The following is an 18,141-nucleotide window of genomic DNA, read 5'->3' as shown; positions in this document are numbered from 1 at the left end:
CTCACAGGCCACACAATCGTAGTTAGAAGGTGACGAGTTTGTGGGATGTCCCAGGACATTGTCACAAATGCCAAACTCAAGACAGTTGTCAGTGACGAGTTGGTTACTCATTTCCCATTTAACAACTAAAGCCTTGCACAAAGTAAATCACCTCACACACTGGACATCTAAAATGGTTTCACCAAAGTCTCCTGAGAATGAGTAAATGTCCAAACTGAAAACGAAAGCAAAATCCGATTTTTCAAGAGTCAGTTGAGATTTCTGTTGGCCTGGCAATCGAACAAAGAATTTTTTTTCCTCAGGGCTTTGCATACTTCTCGAAATTACATGTTCAAAATATCCTGCATTGGCCGGGAATCGAACCCGGGCCTCCCGCGTGGCAGGCGAGAATTCTACCACTGAACAACCAATGCCTTGGTATACTGCGATAAGGCTGGAAATCGTATCATAAAGCTTTATCTCCGAGCATATTTTCAGATTTGAGGGCTCAGCTACATTGTTCACCCTAAAAAAAGAATTCCTTTCTCCCCGTCGGGGAATTGAACCCCGGTCTCCCGCGTGACAGGCCGGGATACTCACCACTATACTAACGAGGAGCTTGTGTGCTGGACTTTGAAAAAACGTGGAGCATTGGGACTAACCATAAGTTTGCAGTGTTGGGCTTTAACCCTTCTAACAAAAACATCTGTATAGCCTGAATGGTTAGAGCTAGAAACTACTGTTACCCCTCTATGGAAAGCTGGCACTCTCACGAACACGTTCATGTAATCGATTTCGCTCTATACCACTCACAGGCCACACAATCGTAGTTAGAAGGTGACGAGTTTGTGGGATGTCCCAGGACATTGTCACAAATGCCAAACTCAAGACAGTTGTCAGTGACGAGTTGGTTACTCATTTCCCATTTAACAACTAAAGCCTTGCACAAAGTAAATCACCTCACACACTGGACATCTAAAATGGTTTCACCAAAGTCTCCTGAGAATGAGTAAATGTCCAAACTGAAAACGAAAGCAAAATCCGATTTTTCAAGAGTCAGTTGAGATTTCTGTTGGCCTGGCAATCGAACAAAGAATTTTTTTTTCCTCAGGGCTTTGCATACTTCTCGAAATTACATGTTCAAAACATCCTGCATTGGCCGGGAATCGAACCCGGGCCTCCCGCGTGGCAGGCGAGAATTCTACCACTGAACAACCAATGCCTTGGTATACTGCGATAAGGCTGGAAATCGTATCATAAAGCTTTATCTCCGAGCATATTTTTGGATTTGAGGGCTCAGCTACATTGTTCACCCTAAAAAAAGAATTCCTTTCTCCCCGTCGGGGAATTGAACCCCGGTCTCCCGCGTGACAGGCGGGGATACTCACCACTATACTAACGAGGAGCTTGTGTGCTGGACTTTGAAAAAACGTGGAGCATTGGGACTAACCATAAGTTTGCAGTGTTGGGCTTTAACCCTTCTAACAAAAACATCTGTATTGCCTGAATGGTTAGAGCTAGAAACTACTGTGACCCCTCTATGGAAAGCTGGCACTCTCACGAACACGTTCATGTAATCGATTTCGCTCTATACCACTCACAGGCCACACAATCGTAGTTAGAAGGTGACGAGTTTGTGGGATGTCCCAGGACATTGTCACAAATGCCAAACTCAAGACAGTTGTCAGTGACGAGTTGGTTACTCATTTCCCATTTAACAACTAAAGCCTTGCACAAAGTAAATCACCTCACACACTGGACATCTAAAATGGTTTCACCAAAGTCTCCTGAGAATGAGTAAATGTCCAAACTGAAAACGAAAGCAAAATCCGATTTTTCAAGAGTCAGTTGAGATTTCTGTTGGCCTGGCAATCGAACAAAGAATTTTTTTCCTCAGGGCTTTGCATACTTCTCGAAATTACATGTTCAAAACATCCTGCATTGGCCGGGAATCGAACCCGGGCCTCCCGCGTGGCAGGCGAGAATTCTACCACTGAACAACCAATGCCTTGGTATACTGCGATAAGGCTGGAAATCGTATCATAAAGCTTTATCTCCGAGCATATTTTTGGATTTGAGGGCTCAGCTACATTGTTCACCCTAAAAAAAGAATTCCTTTCTCCCCGTCGGGGAATTGAACCCCGGTCTCCCGCGTGACAGGCGGGGATACTCACCACTATACTAACGAGGAGCTTGTGTGCTGGACTTTGAAAAAACGTGGAGCATTGGGACTAACCATAAGTTTGCAGTGTTGGGCTTTAACCCTTCTAACAAAAACATCTGTATAGCCTGAATGGTTAGAGCTAGAAACTACTGTTACCCCTCTATGGAAAGCTGGCACTCTCACGAACACGTTCATGTAATCGATTTCGCTCTATACCACTCACAGGCCACACAATCGTAGTTAGAAGGTGACGAGTTTGTGGGATGTCCCAGGACATTGTCACAAATGCCAAACTCAAGACAGTTGTCAGTGACGAGTTGGTTACTCATTTCCCATTTAACAACTAAAGCCTTGCACAAAGTAAATCACCTCACACACTGGACATCTAAAATGGTTTCACCAAAGTCTCCTGAGAATGAGTAAATGTCCAAACTGAAAACGAAAGCAAAATCCGATTTTTCAAGAGTCAGTTGAGATTTCTGTTGGCCTGGCAATCGAACAAAGAATTTTTTTCCTCAGGGCTTTGCATACTTCTCGAAATTACATGTTCAAAACATCCTGCATTGGCCGGGAATCGAACCCGGGCCTCCCGCGTGGCAGGCGAGAATTCTACCACTGAACAACCAATGCCTTGGTATACTGCGATAAGGATGGAAATCGTATCATAAAGCTTTATCTCCGAGCATATTTTCGGATTTGAGGGCTCAGCTACATTGTTCACCCTAAAAAAAAGAATTCCTTTCTCCCCGTCGGGGAATTGAACCCCGGTCTCCCGCGTGACAGGCGGGATACTCACCACTATACTAACGAGGAGCTTGTGTGCTGGACTTTGAAAAAACGTGGAGCATTGGGACTAACCATAAGTTTGCAGTGTTGGGCTTTAACCCTTCTAACAAAAACATCTGTATAGCCTGAATGGTTAGAGCTAGAAACTACTGTTACCCCTCTATGGAAAGCTGGCACTCTCACGAACACGTTCATGTAATCGATTTCGCTCTATACCACTCACAGGCCACACAATCGTAGTTAGAAGGTGACGAGTTTGTGGGATGTCCCAGGACATTGTCACAAATGCCAAACTCAAGACAGTTGTCAGTGACGAGTTGGTTACTCATTTCCCATTTAACAACTAAAGCCTTGCACAAAGTAAATCACCTCACACACTGGACATCTAAAATGGTTTCACCAAAGTCTCCTGAGAATGAGTAAATGTCCAAACTGAAAACGAAAGCAAAATCCGATTTTTCAAGAGTCAGTTGAGATTTCTGTTGGCCTGGCAATCGAACAAAGAATTTTTTTCCTCAGGGCTTTGCATACTTCTCGAAATTACATGTTCAAAACATCCTGCATTGGCCGGGAATCGAACCCGGGCCTCCCGCGTGGCAGGCGAGAATTCTACCACTGAACAACCAATGCCTTGGTATACTGCGATAAGGCTGGAAATCGTATCATAAAGCTTTATCTCCGAGCATATTTTTGGATTTGAGGGCTCAGCTACATTGTTCACCCTAAAAAAAGAATTCCTTTCTCCCCGTCGGGGAATTGAACCCCGGTCTCCCGCGTGACAGGCGGGGATACTCACCACTATACTAACGAGGAGCTTGTGTGCTGGACTTTGAAAAAACGTGGAGCATTGGGACTAACCATAAGTTTGCAGTGTTGGGCTTTAACCCTTCTAACAAAAACATCTGTATAGCCTGAATGGTTAGAGCTAGAAACTACTGTTACCCCTCTATGGAAAGCTGGCACTCTCACGAACACGTTCATGTAATCGATTTCGCTCTATACCACTCACAGGCCACACAATCGTAGTTAGAAGGTGACGAGTTTGTGGGATGTCCCAGGACATTGTCACAAATGCCAAACTCAAGACAGTTGTCAGTGACGAGTTGGTTACTCATTTCCCATTTAACAACTAAAGCCTTGCACAAAGTAAATCACCTCACACACTGGACATCTAAAATGGTTTCACCAAAGTCTCCTGAGAATGAGTAAATGTCCAAACTGAAAACGAAAGCAAAATCCGATTTTTCAAGAGTCAGTTGAGATTTCTGTTGGCCTGGCAATCGAACAAAGAATTTTTTTTCCTCAGGGCTTTGCATACTTCTCGAAATTACATGTTCAAAACATCCTGCATTGGCCGGGAATCGAACCCGGGCCTCCCGCGTGGCAGGCGAGAATTCTACCACTGAACAACCAATGCCTTGGTATACTGCGATAAGGCTGGAAATCGTATCATAAAGCTTTATCTCCGAGCATATTTTTGGATTTGAGGGCTCAGCTACATTGTTCACCCTAAAAAAAGAATTCCTTTCTCCCCGTCGGGGAATTGAACCCCGGTCTCCCGCGTGACAGGCGGGGATACTCACCACTATACTAACGAGGAGCTTGTGTGCTGGACTTTGAAAAAACGTGGAGCATTGGGACTAACCATAAGTTTGCAGTGTTGGGCTTTAACCCTTCTAACAAAAACATCTGTATAGCCTGAATGGTTAGAGCTAGAAACTACTGTTACCCCTCTATGGAAAGCTGGCACTCTCACGAACACGTTCATGTAATCGATTTCGCTCTATACCACTCACAGGCCACACAATCGTAGTTAGAAGGTGACGAGTTTGTGGGATGTCCCAGGACATTGTCACAAATGCCAAACTCAAGACAGTTGTCAGTGACGAGTTGGTTACTCATTTCCCATTTAACAACTAAAGCCTTGCACAAAGTAAATCACCTCACACACTGGACATCTAAAATGGTTTCACCAAAGTCTCCTGAGAATGAGTAAATGTCCAAACTGAAAACGAAAGCAAAATCCGATTTTTCAAGAGTCAGTTGAGATTTCTGTTGGCCTGGCAATCGAACAAAGAATTTTTTTCCTCAGGGCTTTGCATACTTCTCGAAATTACATGTTCAAAACATCCTGCATTGGCCGGGAATCGAACCCGGGCCTCCCGCGTGGCAGGCGAGAATTCTACCACTGAACAACCAATGCCTTGGTATACTGCGATAAGGCTGGAAATCGTATCATAAAGCTTTATCTCCGAGCATATTTTTGGATTTGAGGGCTCAGCTACATTGTTCACCCTAAAAAAAGAATTCCTTTCTCCCCGTCGGGGAATTGAACCCCGGTCTCCCGCGTGACAGGCGGGGATACTCACCACTATACTAACGAGGAGCTTGTGTGCTGGACTTTGAAAAAACGTGGAGCATTGGGACTAACCATAAGTTTGCAGTGTTGGGCTTTAACCCTTCTAACAAAAACATCTGTATAGCCTGAATGGTTAGAGCTAGAAACTACTGTTACCCCTCTATGGAAAGCTGGCACTCTCACGAACACGTTCATGTAATCGATTTCGCTCTATACCACTCACAGGCCACACAATCGTAGTTAGAAGGTGACGAGTTTGTGGGATGTCCCAGGACATTGTCACAAATGCCAAACTCAAGACAGTTGTCAGTGACGAGTTGGTTACTCATTTCCCATTTAACAACTAAAGCCTTGCACAAAGTAAATCACCTCACACACTGGACATCTAAAATGGTTTCACCAAAGTCTCCTGAGAATGAGTAAATGTCCAAACTGAAAACGAAAGCAAAATCCGATTTTTCAAGAGTCAGTTGAGATTTCTGTTGGCCTGGCAATCGAACAAAGAATTTTTTTTCCTCAGGGCTTTGCATACTTCTCGAAATTACATGTTCAAAACATCCTGCATTGGCCGGGAATCGAACCCGGGCCTCCCGCGTGGCAGGCGAGAATTCTACCACTGAACAACCAATGCCTTGGTATACTGCGATAAGGCTGGAAATCGTATCATAAAGCTTTATCTCCGAGCATATTTTTGGATTTGAGGGCTCAGCTACATTGTTCACCCTAAAAAAAGAATTCCTTTCTCCCCGTCGGGGAATTGAACCCCGGTCTCCCGCGTGACAGGCGGGGATACTCACCACTATACTAACGAGGAGCTTGTGTGCTGGACTTTGAAAAAACGTGGAGCATTGGGACTAACCATAAGTTTGCAGTGTTGGGCTTTAACCCTTCTAACAAAAACATCTGTATAGCCTGAATGGTTAGAGCTAGAAACTACTGTTACCCCTCTATGGAAAGCTGGCACTCTCACGAACACGTTCATGTAATCGATTTCGCTCTATACCACTCACAGGCCACACAATCGTAGTTAGAAGGTGACGAGTTTGTGGGATGTCCCAGGACATTGTCACAAATGCCAAACTCAAGACAGTTGTCAGTGACGAGTTGGTTACTCATTTCCCATTTAACAACTAAAGCCTTGCACAAAGTAAATCACCTCACACACTGGACATCTAAAATGGTTTCACCAAAGTCTCCTGAGAATGAGTAAATGTCCAAACTGAAAACGAAAGCAAAATCCGATTTTTCAAGAGTCAGTTGAGATTTCTGTTGGCCTGGCAATCGAACAAAGAATTTTTTTTCCTCAGGGCTTTGCATACTTCTCGAAATTACATGTTCAAAACATCCTGCATTGGCCGGGAATCGAACCCGGGCCTCCCGCGTGGCAGGCGAGAATTCTACCACTGAACAACCAATGCCTTGGTATACTGCGATAAGGCTGGAAATCGTATCATAAAGCTTTATCTCCGAGCATATTTTTGGATTTGAGGGCTCAGCTACATTGTTCACCCTAAAAAAAGAATTCCTTTCTCCCCGTCGGGGAATTGAACCCCGGTCTCCCGCGTGACAGGCGGGGATACTCACCACTATACTAACGAGGAGCTTGTGTGCTGGACTTTGAAAAAACGTGGAGCATTGGGACTAACCATAAGTTTGCAGTGTTGGGCTTTAACCCTTCTAACAAAAACATCTGTATAGCCTGAATGGTTAGAGCTAGAAACTACTGTTACCCCTCTATGGAAAGCTGGCACTCTCACGAACACGTTCATGTAATCGATTTCGCTCTATACCACTCACAGGCCACACAATCGTAGTTAGAAGGTGACGAGTTTGTGGGATGTCCCAGGACATTGTCACAAATGCCAAACTCAAGACAGTTGTCAGTGACGAGTTGGTTACTCATTTCCCATTTAACAACTAAAGCCTTGCACAAAGTAAATCACCTCACACACTGGACATCTAAAATGGTTTCACCAAAGTCTCCTGAGAATGAGTAAATGTCCAAACTGAAAACGAAAGCAAAATCCGATTTTTCAAGAGTCAGTTGAGATTTCTGTTGGCCTGGCAATCGAACAAAGAATTTTTTTTCCTCAGGGCTTTGCATACTTCTCGAAATTACATGTTCAAAACATCCTGCATTGGCCGGGAATCGAACCCGGGCCTCCCGCGTGGCAGGCGAGAATTCTACCACTGAACAACCAATGCCTTGGTATACTGCGATAAGGCTGGAAATCGTATCATAAAGCTTTATCTCCGAGCATATTTTTGGATTTGAGGGCTCAGCTACATTGTTCACCCTAAAAAAAGAATTCCTTTCTCCCCGTCGGGGAATTGAACCCCGGTCTCCCGCGTGACAGGCGGGGATACTCACCACTATACTAACGAGGAGCTTGTGTGCTGGACTTTGAAAAAACGTGGAGCATTGGGACTAACCATAAGTTTGCAGTGTTGGGCTTTAACCCTTCTAACAAAAACATCTGTATAGCCTGAATGGTTAGAGCTAGAAACTACTGTTACCCCTCTATGGAAAGCTGGCACTCTCACGAACACGTTCATGTAATCGATTTCGCTCTATACCACTCACAGGCCACACAATCGTAGTTAGAAGGTGACGAGTTTGTGGGATGTCCCAGGACATTGTCACAAATGCCAAACTCAAGACAGTTGTCAGTGACGAGTTGGTTACTCATTTCCCATTTAACAACTAAAGCCTTGCACAAAGTAAATCACCTCACACACTGGACATCTAAAATGGTTTCACCAAAGTCTCCTGAGAATGAGTAAATGTCCAAACTGAAAACGAAAGCAAAATCCGATTTTTCAAGAGTCAGTTGAGATTTCTGTTGGCCTGGCAATCGAACAAAGAATTTTTTTTCCTCAGGGCTTTGCATACTTCTCGAAATTACATGTTCAAAACATCCTGCATTGGCCGGGAATCGAACCCGGGCCTCCCGCGTGGCAGGCGAGAATTCTACCACTGAACAACCAATGCCTTGGTATACTGCGATAAGGCTGGAAATCGTATCATAAAGCTTTATCTCCGAGCATATTTTTGGATTTGAGGGCTCAGCTACATTGTTCACCCTAAAAAAAGAATTCCTTTCTCCCCGTCGGGGAATTGAACCCCGGTCTCCCGCGTGACAGGCGGGGATACTCACCACTATACTAACGAGGAGCTTGTGTGCTGGACTTTGAAAAAACGTGGAGCATTGGGACTAACCATAAGTTTGCAGTGTTGGGCTTTAACCCTTCTAACAAAAACATCTGTATAGCCTGAATGGTTAGAGCTAGAAACTACTGTGACCCCTCTATGGAAAGCTGGCACTCTCACGAACACGTTCATGTAATCGATTTCGCTCTATACCACTCACAGGCCACACAATCGTAGTTAGAAGGTGACGAGTTTGTGGGATGTCCCAGGACATTGTCACAAATGCCAAACTCAAGACAGTTGTCAGTGACGAGTTGGTTACTCATTTCCCATTTAACAACTAAAGCCTTGCACAAAGTAAATCACCTCACACACTGGACATCTAAAATGGTTTCACCAAAGTCTCCTGAGAATGAGTAAATGTCCAAACTGAAAACGAAAGCAAAATCCGATTTTTCAAGAGTCAGTTGAGATTTCTGTTGGCCTGGCAATCGAACAAAGAATTTTTTTCCTCAGGGCTTTGCATACTTCTCGAAATTACATGTTCAAAACATCCTGCATTGGCCGGGAATCGAACCCGGGCCTCCCGCGTGGCAGGCGAGAATTCTACCACTGAACAACCAATGCCTTGGTATACTGCGATAAGGCTGGAAATCGTATCATAAAGCTTTATCTCCGAGCATATTTTTGGATTTGAGGGCTCAGCTACATTGTTCACCCTAAAAAAAGAATTCCTTTCTCCCCGTCGGGGAATTGAACCCCGGTCTCCCGCGTGACAGGCGGGGATACTCACCACTATACTAACGAGGAGCTTGTGTGTTGGACTTTGAAAAAACGTGGAGCATTGGGACTAACCATAAGTTTGCAGTGTTGGGCTTTAACCCTTCTAACAAAAACATCTGTATAGCCTGAATGGTTAGAGCTAGAAACTACTGTTACCCCTCTATGGAAAGCTGGCACTCTCACGAACACGTTCATGTAATCGATTTCGCTCTATACCACTCACAGGCCACACAATCGTAGTTAGAAGGTGACGAGTTTGTGGGATGTCCCAGGACATTGTCACAAATGCCAAACTCAAGACAGTTGTCAGTGACGAGTTGGTTACTCATTTCCCATTTAACAACTAAAGCCTTGCACAAAGTAAATCACCTCACACACTGGACATCTAAAATGGTTTCACCAAAGTCTCCTGAGAATGAGTAAATGTCCAAACTGAAAACGAAAGCAAAATCCGATTTTTCAAGAGTCAGTTGAGATTTCTGTTGGCCTGGCAATCGAACAAAGAATTTTTTTTCCTCAGGGCTTTGCATACTTCTCGAAATTACATGTTCAAAACATCCTGCATTGGCCGGGAATCGAACCCGGGCCTCCCGCGTGGCAGGCGAGAATTCTACCACTGAACAACCAATGCCTTGGTATACTGCGATAAGGCTGGAAATCGTATCATAAAGCTTTATCTCCGAGCATATTTTTGGATTTGAGGGCTCAGCTACATTGTTCACCCTAAAAAAAGAATTCCTTTCTCCCCGTCGGGGAATTGAACCCCGTCTCCCGCGTGACAGGCGGGGATACTCACCACTATACTAACGAGGAGCTTGTGTGCTGGACTTTGAAAAAACGTGGAGCATTGGGACTAACCATAAGTTTGCAGTGTTGGGCTTTAACCCTTCTAACAAAAACATCTGTATAGCCTGAATGGTTAGAGCTAGAAACTACTGTTACCCCTCTATGGAAAGCTGGCACTCTCACGAACACGTTCATGTAATCGATTTCGCTCTATACCACTCACAGGCCACACAATCGTAGTTAGAAGGTGACGAGTTTGTGGGATGTCCCAGGACATTGTCACAAATGCCAAACTCAAGACAGTTGTCAGTGACGAGTTGGTTACTCATTTCCCATTTAACAACTAAAGCCTTGCACAAAGTAAATCACCTCACACACTGGACATCTAAAATGGTTTCACCAAAGTCTCCTGAGAATGAGTAAATGTCCAAACTGAAAACGAAAGCAAAATCCGATTTTTCAAGAGTCAGTTGAGATTTCTGTTGGCCTGGCAATCGAACAAAGAATTTTTTTCCTCAGGGCTTTGCATACTTCTCGAAATTACATGTTCAAAACATCCTGCATTGGCCGGGAATCGAACCCGGGCCTCCCGCGTGGCAGGCGAGAATTCTACCACTGAACAACCAATGCCTTGGTATACTGCGATAAGGCTGGAAATCGTATCATAAAGCTTTATCTCCGAGCATATTTTTGGATTTGAGGGCTCAGCTACATTGTTCACCCTAAAAAAAGAATTCCTTTCTCCCCGTCGGGGAATTGAACCCCGGTCTCCCGCGTGACAGGCGGGGATACTCACCACTATACTAACGAGGAGCTTGTGTGCTGGACTTTGAAAAAACGTGGAGCATTGGGACTAACCATAAGTTTGCAGTGTTGGGCTTTAACCCTTCTAACAAAAACATCTGTATTGCCTGAATGGTTAGAGCTGGAAAACTACTGTTACCCCTCTATGGAAAGCTGGCACTCTCACGAACACGTTCATGTAATCGATTTCGCTCTATACCACTCACAGGCCACACAATCGTAGTTAGAAGGTGACGAGTTTGTGGGATGTCCCAGGACATTGTCACAAATGCCAAACTCAAGACAGTTGTCAGTGACGAGTTGGTTACTCATTTCCCATTTAACAACTAAAGCCTTGCACAAAGTAAATCACCTCACACACTGGACATCTAAAATGGTTTCACCAAAGTCTCCTGAGAATGAGTAAATGTCCAAACTGAAAACGAAAGCAAAATCCGATTTTTCAAGAGTCAGTTGAGATTTCTGTTGGCCTGGCAATCGAACAAAGAATTTTTTTCCTCAGGGCTTTGCATACTTCTCGAAATTACATGTTCAAAACATCCTGCATTGGCCGGGAATCGAACCCGGGCCTCCCGCGTGGCAGGCGAGAATTCTACCACTGAACAACCAATGCCTTGGTATACTGCGATAAGGCTGGAAATCGTATCATAAAGCTTTATCTCCGAGCATATTTTTGGATTTGAGGGCTCAGCTACATTGTTCACCCTAAAAAAGAATTCCTTTCTCCCCGTCGGGGAATTGAACCCCGGTCTCCCGCGTGACAGGCGGGGATACTCACCACTATACTAACGAGGAGCTTGTGTGCTGGACTTTGAAAAAACGTGGAGCATTGGGACTAACCATAAGTTTGCAGTGTTGGGCTTTAACCCTTCTAACAAAAACATCTGTATAGCCTGAATGGTTAGAGCTAGAAACTACTGTTACCCCTCTATGGAAAGCTGGCACTCTCACGAACACGTTCATGTAATCGATTTCGCTCTATACCACTCACAGGCCACACAATCGTAGTTAGAAGGTGACGAGTTTGTGGGATGTCCCAGGACATTGTCACAAATGCCAAACTCAAGACAGTTGTCAGTGACGAGTTGGTTACTCATTTCCCATTTAACAACTAAAGCCTTGCACAAAGTAAATCACCTCACACACTGGACATCTAAAATGGTTTCACCAAAGTCTCCTGAGAATGAGTAAATGTCCAAACTGAAAACGAAAGCAAAATCCGATTTTTCAAGAGTCAGTTGAGATTTCTGTTGGCCTGGCAATCGAACAAAGAATTTTTTTTCCTCAGGGCTTTGCATACTTCTCGAAATTACATGTTCAAAACATCCTGCATTGGCCGGGAATCGAACCCGGGCCTCCCGCGTGGCAGGCGAGAATTCTACCACTGAACAACCAATGCCTTGGTATACTGCGATAAGGCTGGAAATCGTATCATAAAGCTTTATCTCCGAGCATATTTTTGGATTTGAGGGCTCAGCTACATTGTTCACCCTAAAAAAAGAATTCCTTTCTCCCCGTCGGGGAATTGAACCCCGGTCTCCCGCGTGACAGGCGGGGATACTCACCACTATACTAACGAGGAGCTTGTGTGCTGGACTTTGAAAAAACGTGGAGCATTGGGACTAACCATAAGTTTGCAGTGTTGGGCTTTAACCCTTCTAACAAAAACATCTGTATAGCCTGAATGGTTAGAGCTAGAAACTACTGTTACCCCTCTATGGAAAGCTGGCACTCTCACGAACACGTTCATGTAATCGATTTCGCTCTATACCACTCACAGGCCACACAATCGTAGTTAGAAGGTGACGAGTTTGTGGGATGTCCCAGGACATTGTCACAAATGCCAAACTCAAGACAGTTGTCAGTGACGAGTTGGTTACTCATTTCCCATTTAACAACTAAAGCCTTGCACAAAGTAAATCACCTCACACACTGGACATCTAAAATGGTTTCACCAAAGTCTCCTGAGAATGAGTAAATGTCCAAACTGAAAACGAAAGCAAAATCCGATTTTTCAAGAGTCAGTTGAGATTTCTGTTGGCCTGGCAATCGAACAAAGAATTTTTTTCCTCAGGGCTTTGCATACTTCTCGAAATTACATGTTCAAAACATCCTGCATTGGCCGGGAATCGAACCCGGGCCTCCCGCGTGGCAGGCGAGAATTCTACCACTGAACAACCAATGCCTTGGTATACTGCGATAAGGCTGGAAATCGTATCATAAAGCTTTATCTCCGAGCATATTTTTGGATTTGAGGGCTCAGCTACATTGTTCACCCTAAAAAAAGAATTCCTTTCTCCCCGTCGGGGAATTGAACCCCGGTCTCCCGCGTGACAGGCGGGGATACTCACCACTATACTAACGAGGAGCTTGTGTGCTGGACTTTGAAAAAACGTGGAGCATTGGGACTAACCATAAGTTTGCAGTGTTGGGCTTTAACCCTTCTAACAAAAACATCTGTATAGCCTGAATGGTTAGAGCTAGAAACTACTGTTACCCCTCTATGGAAAGCTGGCACTCTCACGAACACGTTCATGTAATCGATTTCGCTCTATACCACTCACAGGCCACACAATCGTAGTTAGAAGGTGACGAGTTTGTGGGATGTCCCAGGACATTGTCACAAATGCCAAACTCAAGACAGTTGTCAGTGACGAGTTGGTTACTCATTTCCCATTTAACAACTAAAGCCTTGCACAAAGTAAATCACCTCACACACTGGACATCTAAAATGGTTTCACCAAAGTCTCCTGAGAATGAGTAAATGTCCAAACTGAAAACGAAAGCAAAATCCGATTTTTCAAGAGTCAGTTGAGATTTCTGTTGGCCTGGCAATCGAACAAAGAATTTTTTTCCTCAGGGCTTTGCATACTTCTCGAAATTACATGTTCAAAACATCCTGCATTGGCCGGGAATCGAACCCGGGCCTCCCGCGTGGCAGGCGAGAATTCTACCACTGAACAACCAATGCCTTGGTATACTGCGATAAGGCTGGAAATCGTATCATAAAGCTTTATCTCCGAGCATATTTTTGGATTTGAGGGCTCAGCTACATTGTTCACCCTAAAAAAAGAATTCCTTTCTCCCCGTCGGGGAATTGAACCCCGGTCTCCCGCGTGACAGGCGGGGATACTCACCACTATACTAACGAGGAGCTTGTGTGCTGGACTTTGAAAAAACGTGGAGCATTGGGACTAACCATAAGTTTGCAGTGTTGGGCTTTAACCCTTCTAACAAAAACATCTGTATAGCCTGAATGGTTAGAGCTAGAAACTACTGTTACCCCTCTATGGAAAGCTGGCACTCTCACGAACACGTTCATGTAATCGATTTCGCTCTATACCACTCACAGGCCACACAATCGTAGTTAGAAGGTGACGAGTTTGTGGGATGTCCCAGGACATTGTCACAAATGCCAAACTCAAGACAGTTGTCAGTGACGAGTTGGTTACTCATTTCCCATTTAACAACTAAAGCCTTGCACAAAGTAAATCACCTCACACACTGGACATCTAAAATGGTTTCACCAAAGTCTCCTGAGAATGAGTAAATGTCCAAACTGAAAACGAAAGCAAAATCCGATTTTTCAAGAGTCAGTTGAGATTTCTGTTGGCCTGGCAATCGAACAAAGAATTTTTTTTCCTCAGGGCTTTGCATACTTCTCGAAATTACATGTTCAAAACATCCTGCATTGGCCGGGAATCGAACCCGGGCCTCCCGCGTGGCAGGCGAGAATTCTACCACTGAACAACCAATGCCTTGGTATACTGCGATAAGGCTGGAAATCGTATCATAAAGCTTTATCTCCGAGCATATTTTTGGATTTGAGGGCTCAGCTACATTGTTCACCCTAAAAAAAGAATTCCTTTCTCCCCGTCGGGGAATTGAACCCCGGTCTCCCGCGTGACAGGCGGGGATACTCACCACTATACTAACGAGGAGCTTGTGTGCTGGACTTTGAAAAAACGTGGAGCATTGGGACTAACCATAAGTTTGCAGTGTTGGGCTTTAACCCTTCTAACAAAAACATCTGTATAGCCTGAATGGTTAGAGCTAGAAACTACTGTTACCCCTCTATGGAAAGCTGGCACTCTCACGAACACGTTCATGTAATCGATTTCGCTCTATACCACTCACAGGCCACACAATCGTAGTTAGAAGGTGACGAGTTTGTGGGATGTCCCAGGACATTGTCACAAATGCCAAACTCAAGACAGTTGTCAGTGACGAGTTGGTTACTCATTTCCCATTTAACAACTAAAGCCTTGCACAAAGTAAATCACCTCACACACTGGACATCTAAAATGGTTTCACCAAAGTCTCCTGAGAATGAGTAAATGTCCAAACTGAAAACGAAAGCAAAATCCGATTTTTCAAGAGTCAGTTGAGATTTCTGTTGGCCTGGCAATCGAACAAAGAATTTTTTTCCTCAGGGCTTTGCATACTTCTCGAAATTACATGTTCAAAACATCCTGCATTGGCCGGGAATCGAACCCGGGCCTCCCGCGTGGCAGGCGAGAATTCTACCACTGAACAACCAATGCCTTGGTATACTGCGATAAGGCTGGAAATCGTATCATAAAGCTTTATCTCCGAGCATATTTTTGGATTTGAGGGCTCAGCTACATTGTTCACCCTAAAAAAAGAATTCCTTTCTCCCCGTCGGGGAATTGAACCCCGGTCTCCCGCGTGACAGGCGGGGATACTCACCACTATACTAACGAGGAGCTTGTGTGCTGGACTTTGAAAAAACGTGGAGCATTGGGACTAACCATAAGTTTGCAGTGTTGGGCTTTAACCCTTCTAACAAAAACATCTGTATAGCCTGAATGGTTAGAGCTAGAAACTACTGTTACCCCTCTATGGAAAGCTGGCACTCTCACGAACACGTTCATGTAATCGATTTCGCTCTATACCACTCACAGGCCACACAATCGTAGTTAGAAGGTGACGAGTTTGTGGGATGTCCCAGGACATTGTCACAAATGCCAAACTCAAGACAGTTGTCAGTGACGAGTTGGTTACTCATTTCCCATTTAACAACTAAAGCCTTGCACAAAGTAAATCACCTCACACACTGGACATCTAAAATGGTTTCACCAAAGTCTCCTGAGAATGAGTAAATGTCCAAACTGAAAACGAAAGCAAAATCCGATTTTTCAAGAGTCAGTTGAGATTTCTGTTGGCCTGGCAATCGAACAAAGAATTTTTTTCCTCAGGGCTTTGCATACTTCTCGAAATTACATGTTCAAAACATCCTGCATTGGCCGGGAATCGAACCCGGGCCTCCCGCGTGGCAGGCGAGAATTCTACCACTGAACAACCAATGCCTTGGTATACTGCGATAAGGCTGGAAATCGTATCATAAAGCTTTATCTCCGAGCATATTTTTGGATTTGAGGGCTCAGCTACATTGTTCACCCTAAAAAAAGAATTCCTTTCTCCCCGTCGGGGAATTGAACCCCGGTCTCCCGCGTGACAGGCGGGGATACTCACCACTATACTAACGAGGAGCTTGTGTGCTGGACTTTGAAAAAACGTGGAGCATTGGGACTAACCATAAGTTTGCAGTGTTGGGCTTTAACCCTTCTAACAAAAACATCTGTATAGCCTGAATGGTTAGAGCTAGAAACTACTGTTACCCCTCTATGGAAAGCTGGCACTCTCACGAACACGTTCATGTAATCGATTTCGCTCTATACCACTCACAGGCCACACAATCGTAGTTAGAAGGTGACGAGTTTGTGGGATGTCCCAGGACATTGTCACAAATGCCAAACTCAAGACAGTTGTCAGTGACGAGTTGGTTACTCATTTCCCATTTAACAACTAAAGCCTTGCACAAAGTAAATCACCTCACACACTGGACATCTAAAATGGTTTCACCAAAGTCTCCTGAGAATGAGTAAATGTCCAAACTGAAAACGAAAGCAAAATCCGATTTTTCAAGAGTCAGTTGAGATTTCTGTTGGCCTGGCAATCGAACAAAGAATTTTTTTTCCTCAGGGCTTTGCATACTTCTCGAAATTACATGTTCAAAACATCCTGCATTGGCCGGGAATCGAACCCGGGCCTCCCGCGTGGCAGGCGAGAATTCTACCACTGAACAACCAATGCCTTGGTATACTGCGATAAGGCTGGAAATCGTATCATAAAGCTTTATCTCCGAGCATATTTTTGGATTTGAGGGCTCAGCTACATTGTTCACCCTAAAAAAAGAATTCCTTTCTCCCCGTCGGGGAATTGAACCCCGGTCTCCCGCGTGACAGGCGGGGATACTCACCACTATACTAACGAGGAGCTTGTGTGTTGGACTTTGAAAAAACGTGGAGCATTGGGACTAACCATAAGTTTGCAGTGTTGGGCTTTAACCCTTCTAACAAAAACATCTGTATAGCCTGAATGGTTAGAGCTAGAAACTACTGTTACCCCTCTATGGAAAGCTGGCACTCTCACGAACACGTTCATGTAATCGATTTCGCTCTATACCACTCACAGGCCACACAATCGTAGTTAGAAGGTGACGAGTTTGTGGGATGTCCCAGGACATTGTCACAAATGCCAAACTCAAGACAGTTGTCAGTGACGAGTTGGTTACTCATTTCCCATTTAACAACTAAAGCCTTGCACAAAGTAAATCACCTCACACACTGGACATCTAAAATGGTTTCACCAAAGTCTCCTGAGAATGAGTAAATGTCCAAACTGAAAACGAAAGCAAAATCCGATTTTTCAAGAGTCAGTTGAGATTTCTGTTGGCCTGGCAATCGAACAAAGAATTTTTTTCCTCAGGGCTTTGCATACTTCTCGAAATTCATGTTCAAAACATCCTGCATTGGCCGGGAATCGAACCCGGGCCTCCCGCGTGGCAGGCGAGAATTCTACCACTGAACAACCAATGCCTTGGTATACTGCGATAAGGCTGGAAATCGTATCATAAAGCTTTATCTCCGAGCATATTTTTGGATTTGAGGGCTCAGCTACATTGTTCACCCTAAAAAAGAATTCCTTTCTCCCCGTCGGGGAATTGAACCCCGGTCTCCCGCGTGACAGGCGGGGATACTCACCACTATACTAACGAGGAGCTTTTGTGCTGGACTTTGAAAAAACGTGGAGCATTGGGACTAACCATAAGTTTGCAGTGTTGGGCTTTAACCCTTCTAACAAAAACATCTGTATTGCCTGAATGGTTAGAGCTAGAAACTACTGTTACCCCTCTATGGAAAGCTGGCACTCTCACGAACACGTTCATGTAATCGATTTCGCTCTATACCACTCACAGGCCACACAATCGTAGTTAGAAGGTGACGAGTTTGGGATGTCCCAGGA

The 18,141-nt window shown here is 44.5% G+C and overlaps 44 non-coding genes across 44 annotated transcripts; all 44 read right to left on the bottom strand.

Annotated features, from left to right (window-relative positions):
- Positions 1-342: 342 nt before the first annotated feature.
- trnag-gcc (transfer RNA glycine (anticodon GCC)) lies at positions 343-413 on the bottom strand. Its single transcript has one exon. It is a non-coding gene; the product is annotated as a tRNA-Gly (tRNA).
- Positions 414-524: 111 nt separating this feature from the next.
- trnad-guc (transfer RNA aspartic acid (anticodon GUC)) lies at positions 525-596 on the bottom strand. The gene has a single exon. It is a non-coding gene; the product is annotated as a tRNA-Asp (tRNA).
- Positions 597-1,130: 534 nt separating this feature from the next.
- Positions 1,131-1,201, bottom strand: trnag-gcc (transfer RNA glycine (anticodon GCC)). Its single transcript has one exon. It is a non-coding gene; the product is annotated as a tRNA-Gly (tRNA).
- A 111-nt stretch (positions 1,202-1,312) lies between these two features.
- trnad-guc (transfer RNA aspartic acid (anticodon GUC)) lies at positions 1,313-1,384 on the bottom strand. The gene has a single exon. It is a non-coding gene; the product is annotated as a tRNA-Asp (tRNA).
- Positions 1,385-1,916: 532 nt separating this feature from the next.
- On the bottom strand, positions 1,917-1,987 carry trnag-gcc (transfer RNA glycine (anticodon GCC)). The gene has a single exon. It is a non-coding gene; the product is annotated as a tRNA-Gly (tRNA).
- A 111-nt stretch (positions 1,988-2,098) lies between these two features.
- Positions 2,099-2,170, bottom strand: trnad-guc (transfer RNA aspartic acid (anticodon GUC)). Its single transcript has one exon. It is a non-coding gene; the product is annotated as a tRNA-Asp (tRNA).
- Positions 2,171-2,702: 532 nt separating this feature from the next.
- trnag-gcc (transfer RNA glycine (anticodon GCC)) lies at positions 2,703-2,773 on the bottom strand. Its single transcript has one exon. It is a non-coding gene; the product is annotated as a tRNA-Gly (tRNA).
- A 715-nt stretch (positions 2,774-3,488) lies between these two features.
- Positions 3,489-3,559, bottom strand: trnag-gcc (transfer RNA glycine (anticodon GCC)). Its single transcript has one exon. It is a non-coding gene; the product is annotated as a tRNA-Gly (tRNA).
- A 111-nt stretch (positions 3,560-3,670) lies between these two features.
- On the bottom strand, positions 3,671-3,742 carry trnad-guc (transfer RNA aspartic acid (anticodon GUC)). Its single transcript has one exon. It is a non-coding gene; the product is annotated as a tRNA-Asp (tRNA).
- A 533-nt stretch (positions 3,743-4,275) lies between these two features.
- On the bottom strand, positions 4,276-4,346 carry trnag-gcc (transfer RNA glycine (anticodon GCC)). Its single transcript has one exon. It is a non-coding gene; the product is annotated as a tRNA-Gly (tRNA).
- Positions 4,347-4,457: 111 nt separating this feature from the next.
- trnad-guc (transfer RNA aspartic acid (anticodon GUC)) lies at positions 4,458-4,529 on the bottom strand. The gene has a single exon. It is a non-coding gene; the product is annotated as a tRNA-Asp (tRNA).
- Positions 4,530-5,061: 532 nt separating this feature from the next.
- trnag-gcc (transfer RNA glycine (anticodon GCC)) lies at positions 5,062-5,132 on the bottom strand. Its single transcript has one exon. It is a non-coding gene; the product is annotated as a tRNA-Gly (tRNA).
- Positions 5,133-5,243: 111 nt separating this feature from the next.
- Positions 5,244-5,315, bottom strand: trnad-guc (transfer RNA aspartic acid (anticodon GUC)). The gene has a single exon. It is a non-coding gene; the product is annotated as a tRNA-Asp (tRNA).
- Positions 5,316-5,848: 533 nt separating this feature from the next.
- Positions 5,849-5,919, bottom strand: trnag-gcc (transfer RNA glycine (anticodon GCC)). Its single transcript has one exon. It is a non-coding gene; the product is annotated as a tRNA-Gly (tRNA).
- A 111-nt stretch (positions 5,920-6,030) lies between these two features.
- Positions 6,031-6,102, bottom strand: trnad-guc (transfer RNA aspartic acid (anticodon GUC)). Its single transcript has one exon. It is a non-coding gene; the product is annotated as a tRNA-Asp (tRNA).
- A 533-nt stretch (positions 6,103-6,635) lies between these two features.
- On the bottom strand, positions 6,636-6,706 carry trnag-gcc (transfer RNA glycine (anticodon GCC)). The gene has a single exon. It is a non-coding gene; the product is annotated as a tRNA-Gly (tRNA).
- Positions 6,707-6,817: 111 nt separating this feature from the next.
- On the bottom strand, positions 6,818-6,889 carry trnad-guc (transfer RNA aspartic acid (anticodon GUC)). Its single transcript has one exon. It is a non-coding gene; the product is annotated as a tRNA-Asp (tRNA).
- A 533-nt stretch (positions 6,890-7,422) lies between these two features.
- On the bottom strand, positions 7,423-7,493 carry trnag-gcc (transfer RNA glycine (anticodon GCC)). The gene has a single exon. It is a non-coding gene; the product is annotated as a tRNA-Gly (tRNA).
- A 111-nt stretch (positions 7,494-7,604) lies between these two features.
- trnad-guc (transfer RNA aspartic acid (anticodon GUC)) lies at positions 7,605-7,676 on the bottom strand. The gene has a single exon. It is a non-coding gene; the product is annotated as a tRNA-Asp (tRNA).
- A 533-nt stretch (positions 7,677-8,209) lies between these two features.
- On the bottom strand, positions 8,210-8,280 carry trnag-gcc (transfer RNA glycine (anticodon GCC)). The gene has a single exon. It is a non-coding gene; the product is annotated as a tRNA-Gly (tRNA).
- Positions 8,281-8,391: 111 nt separating this feature from the next.
- Positions 8,392-8,463, bottom strand: trnad-guc (transfer RNA aspartic acid (anticodon GUC)). Its single transcript has one exon. It is a non-coding gene; the product is annotated as a tRNA-Asp (tRNA).
- A 532-nt stretch (positions 8,464-8,995) lies between these two features.
- Positions 8,996-9,066, bottom strand: trnag-gcc (transfer RNA glycine (anticodon GCC)). Its single transcript has one exon. It is a non-coding gene; the product is annotated as a tRNA-Gly (tRNA).
- Positions 9,067-9,177: 111 nt separating this feature from the next.
- trnad-guc (transfer RNA aspartic acid (anticodon GUC)) lies at positions 9,178-9,249 on the bottom strand. Its single transcript has one exon. It is a non-coding gene; the product is annotated as a tRNA-Asp (tRNA).
- Positions 9,250-9,782: 533 nt separating this feature from the next.
- trnag-gcc (transfer RNA glycine (anticodon GCC)) lies at positions 9,783-9,853 on the bottom strand. The gene has a single exon. It is a non-coding gene; the product is annotated as a tRNA-Gly (tRNA).
- Positions 9,854-10,567: 714 nt separating this feature from the next.
- On the bottom strand, positions 10,568-10,638 carry trnag-gcc (transfer RNA glycine (anticodon GCC)). The gene has a single exon. It is a non-coding gene; the product is annotated as a tRNA-Gly (tRNA).
- A 111-nt stretch (positions 10,639-10,749) lies between these two features.
- On the bottom strand, positions 10,750-10,821 carry trnad-guc (transfer RNA aspartic acid (anticodon GUC)). The gene has a single exon. It is a non-coding gene; the product is annotated as a tRNA-Asp (tRNA).
- Positions 10,822-11,354: 533 nt separating this feature from the next.
- On the bottom strand, positions 11,355-11,425 carry trnag-gcc (transfer RNA glycine (anticodon GCC)). The gene has a single exon. It is a non-coding gene; the product is annotated as a tRNA-Gly (tRNA).
- A 110-nt stretch (positions 11,426-11,535) lies between these two features.
- Positions 11,536-11,607, bottom strand: trnad-guc (transfer RNA aspartic acid (anticodon GUC)). The gene has a single exon. It is a non-coding gene; the product is annotated as a tRNA-Asp (tRNA).
- A 533-nt stretch (positions 11,608-12,140) lies between these two features.
- trnag-gcc (transfer RNA glycine (anticodon GCC)) lies at positions 12,141-12,211 on the bottom strand. The gene has a single exon. It is a non-coding gene; the product is annotated as a tRNA-Gly (tRNA).
- A 111-nt stretch (positions 12,212-12,322) lies between these two features.
- Positions 12,323-12,394, bottom strand: trnad-guc (transfer RNA aspartic acid (anticodon GUC)). The gene has a single exon. It is a non-coding gene; the product is annotated as a tRNA-Asp (tRNA).
- Positions 12,395-12,926: 532 nt separating this feature from the next.
- On the bottom strand, positions 12,927-12,997 carry trnag-gcc (transfer RNA glycine (anticodon GCC)). The gene has a single exon. It is a non-coding gene; the product is annotated as a tRNA-Gly (tRNA).
- Positions 12,998-13,108: 111 nt separating this feature from the next.
- On the bottom strand, positions 13,109-13,180 carry trnad-guc (transfer RNA aspartic acid (anticodon GUC)). The gene has a single exon. It is a non-coding gene; the product is annotated as a tRNA-Asp (tRNA).
- Positions 13,181-13,712: 532 nt separating this feature from the next.
- trnag-gcc (transfer RNA glycine (anticodon GCC)) lies at positions 13,713-13,783 on the bottom strand. The gene has a single exon. It is a non-coding gene; the product is annotated as a tRNA-Gly (tRNA).
- Positions 13,784-13,894: 111 nt separating this feature from the next.
- trnad-guc (transfer RNA aspartic acid (anticodon GUC)) lies at positions 13,895-13,966 on the bottom strand. The gene has a single exon. It is a non-coding gene; the product is annotated as a tRNA-Asp (tRNA).
- A 533-nt stretch (positions 13,967-14,499) lies between these two features.
- Positions 14,500-14,570, bottom strand: trnag-gcc (transfer RNA glycine (anticodon GCC)). Its single transcript has one exon. It is a non-coding gene; the product is annotated as a tRNA-Gly (tRNA).
- Positions 14,571-14,681: 111 nt separating this feature from the next.
- Positions 14,682-14,753, bottom strand: trnad-guc (transfer RNA aspartic acid (anticodon GUC)). The gene has a single exon. It is a non-coding gene; the product is annotated as a tRNA-Asp (tRNA).
- Positions 14,754-15,285: 532 nt separating this feature from the next.
- Positions 15,286-15,356, bottom strand: trnag-gcc (transfer RNA glycine (anticodon GCC)). The gene has a single exon. It is a non-coding gene; the product is annotated as a tRNA-Gly (tRNA).
- Positions 15,357-15,467: 111 nt separating this feature from the next.
- trnad-guc (transfer RNA aspartic acid (anticodon GUC)) lies at positions 15,468-15,539 on the bottom strand. The gene has a single exon. It is a non-coding gene; the product is annotated as a tRNA-Asp (tRNA).
- Positions 15,540-16,071: 532 nt separating this feature from the next.
- On the bottom strand, positions 16,072-16,142 carry trnag-gcc (transfer RNA glycine (anticodon GCC)). The gene has a single exon. It is a non-coding gene; the product is annotated as a tRNA-Gly (tRNA).
- A 111-nt stretch (positions 16,143-16,253) lies between these two features.
- Positions 16,254-16,325, bottom strand: trnad-guc (transfer RNA aspartic acid (anticodon GUC)). The gene has a single exon. It is a non-coding gene; the product is annotated as a tRNA-Asp (tRNA).
- A 533-nt stretch (positions 16,326-16,858) lies between these two features.
- On the bottom strand, positions 16,859-16,929 carry trnag-gcc (transfer RNA glycine (anticodon GCC)). The gene has a single exon. It is a non-coding gene; the product is annotated as a tRNA-Gly (tRNA).
- Positions 16,930-17,040: 111 nt separating this feature from the next.
- trnad-guc (transfer RNA aspartic acid (anticodon GUC)) lies at positions 17,041-17,112 on the bottom strand. The gene has a single exon. It is a non-coding gene; the product is annotated as a tRNA-Asp (tRNA).
- Positions 17,113-17,643: 531 nt separating this feature from the next.
- trnag-gcc (transfer RNA glycine (anticodon GCC)) lies at positions 17,644-17,714 on the bottom strand. The gene has a single exon. It is a non-coding gene; the product is annotated as a tRNA-Gly (tRNA).
- Positions 17,715-17,824: 110 nt separating this feature from the next.
- trnad-guc (transfer RNA aspartic acid (anticodon GUC)) lies at positions 17,825-17,896 on the bottom strand. Its single transcript has one exon. It is a non-coding gene; the product is annotated as a tRNA-Asp (tRNA).
- Between the last annotated feature and the right edge of the window lie 245 nt (positions 17,897-18,141).

The sequence above is a fragment of the Oncorhynchus masou genome, chromosome 8 (genome assembly GCF_036934945.1).
Source record: "Oncorhynchus masou masou isolate Uvic2021 chromosome 8, UVic_Omas_1.1, whole genome shotgun sequence".
Taxonomy (NCBI): domain Eukaryota; kingdom Metazoa; phylum Chordata; class Actinopteri; order Salmoniformes; family Salmonidae; genus Oncorhynchus; species Oncorhynchus masou.
Note: the sequence above shows the minus strand (reverse complement) of the source record. Positions and strands in the feature narration are given on the sequence as shown.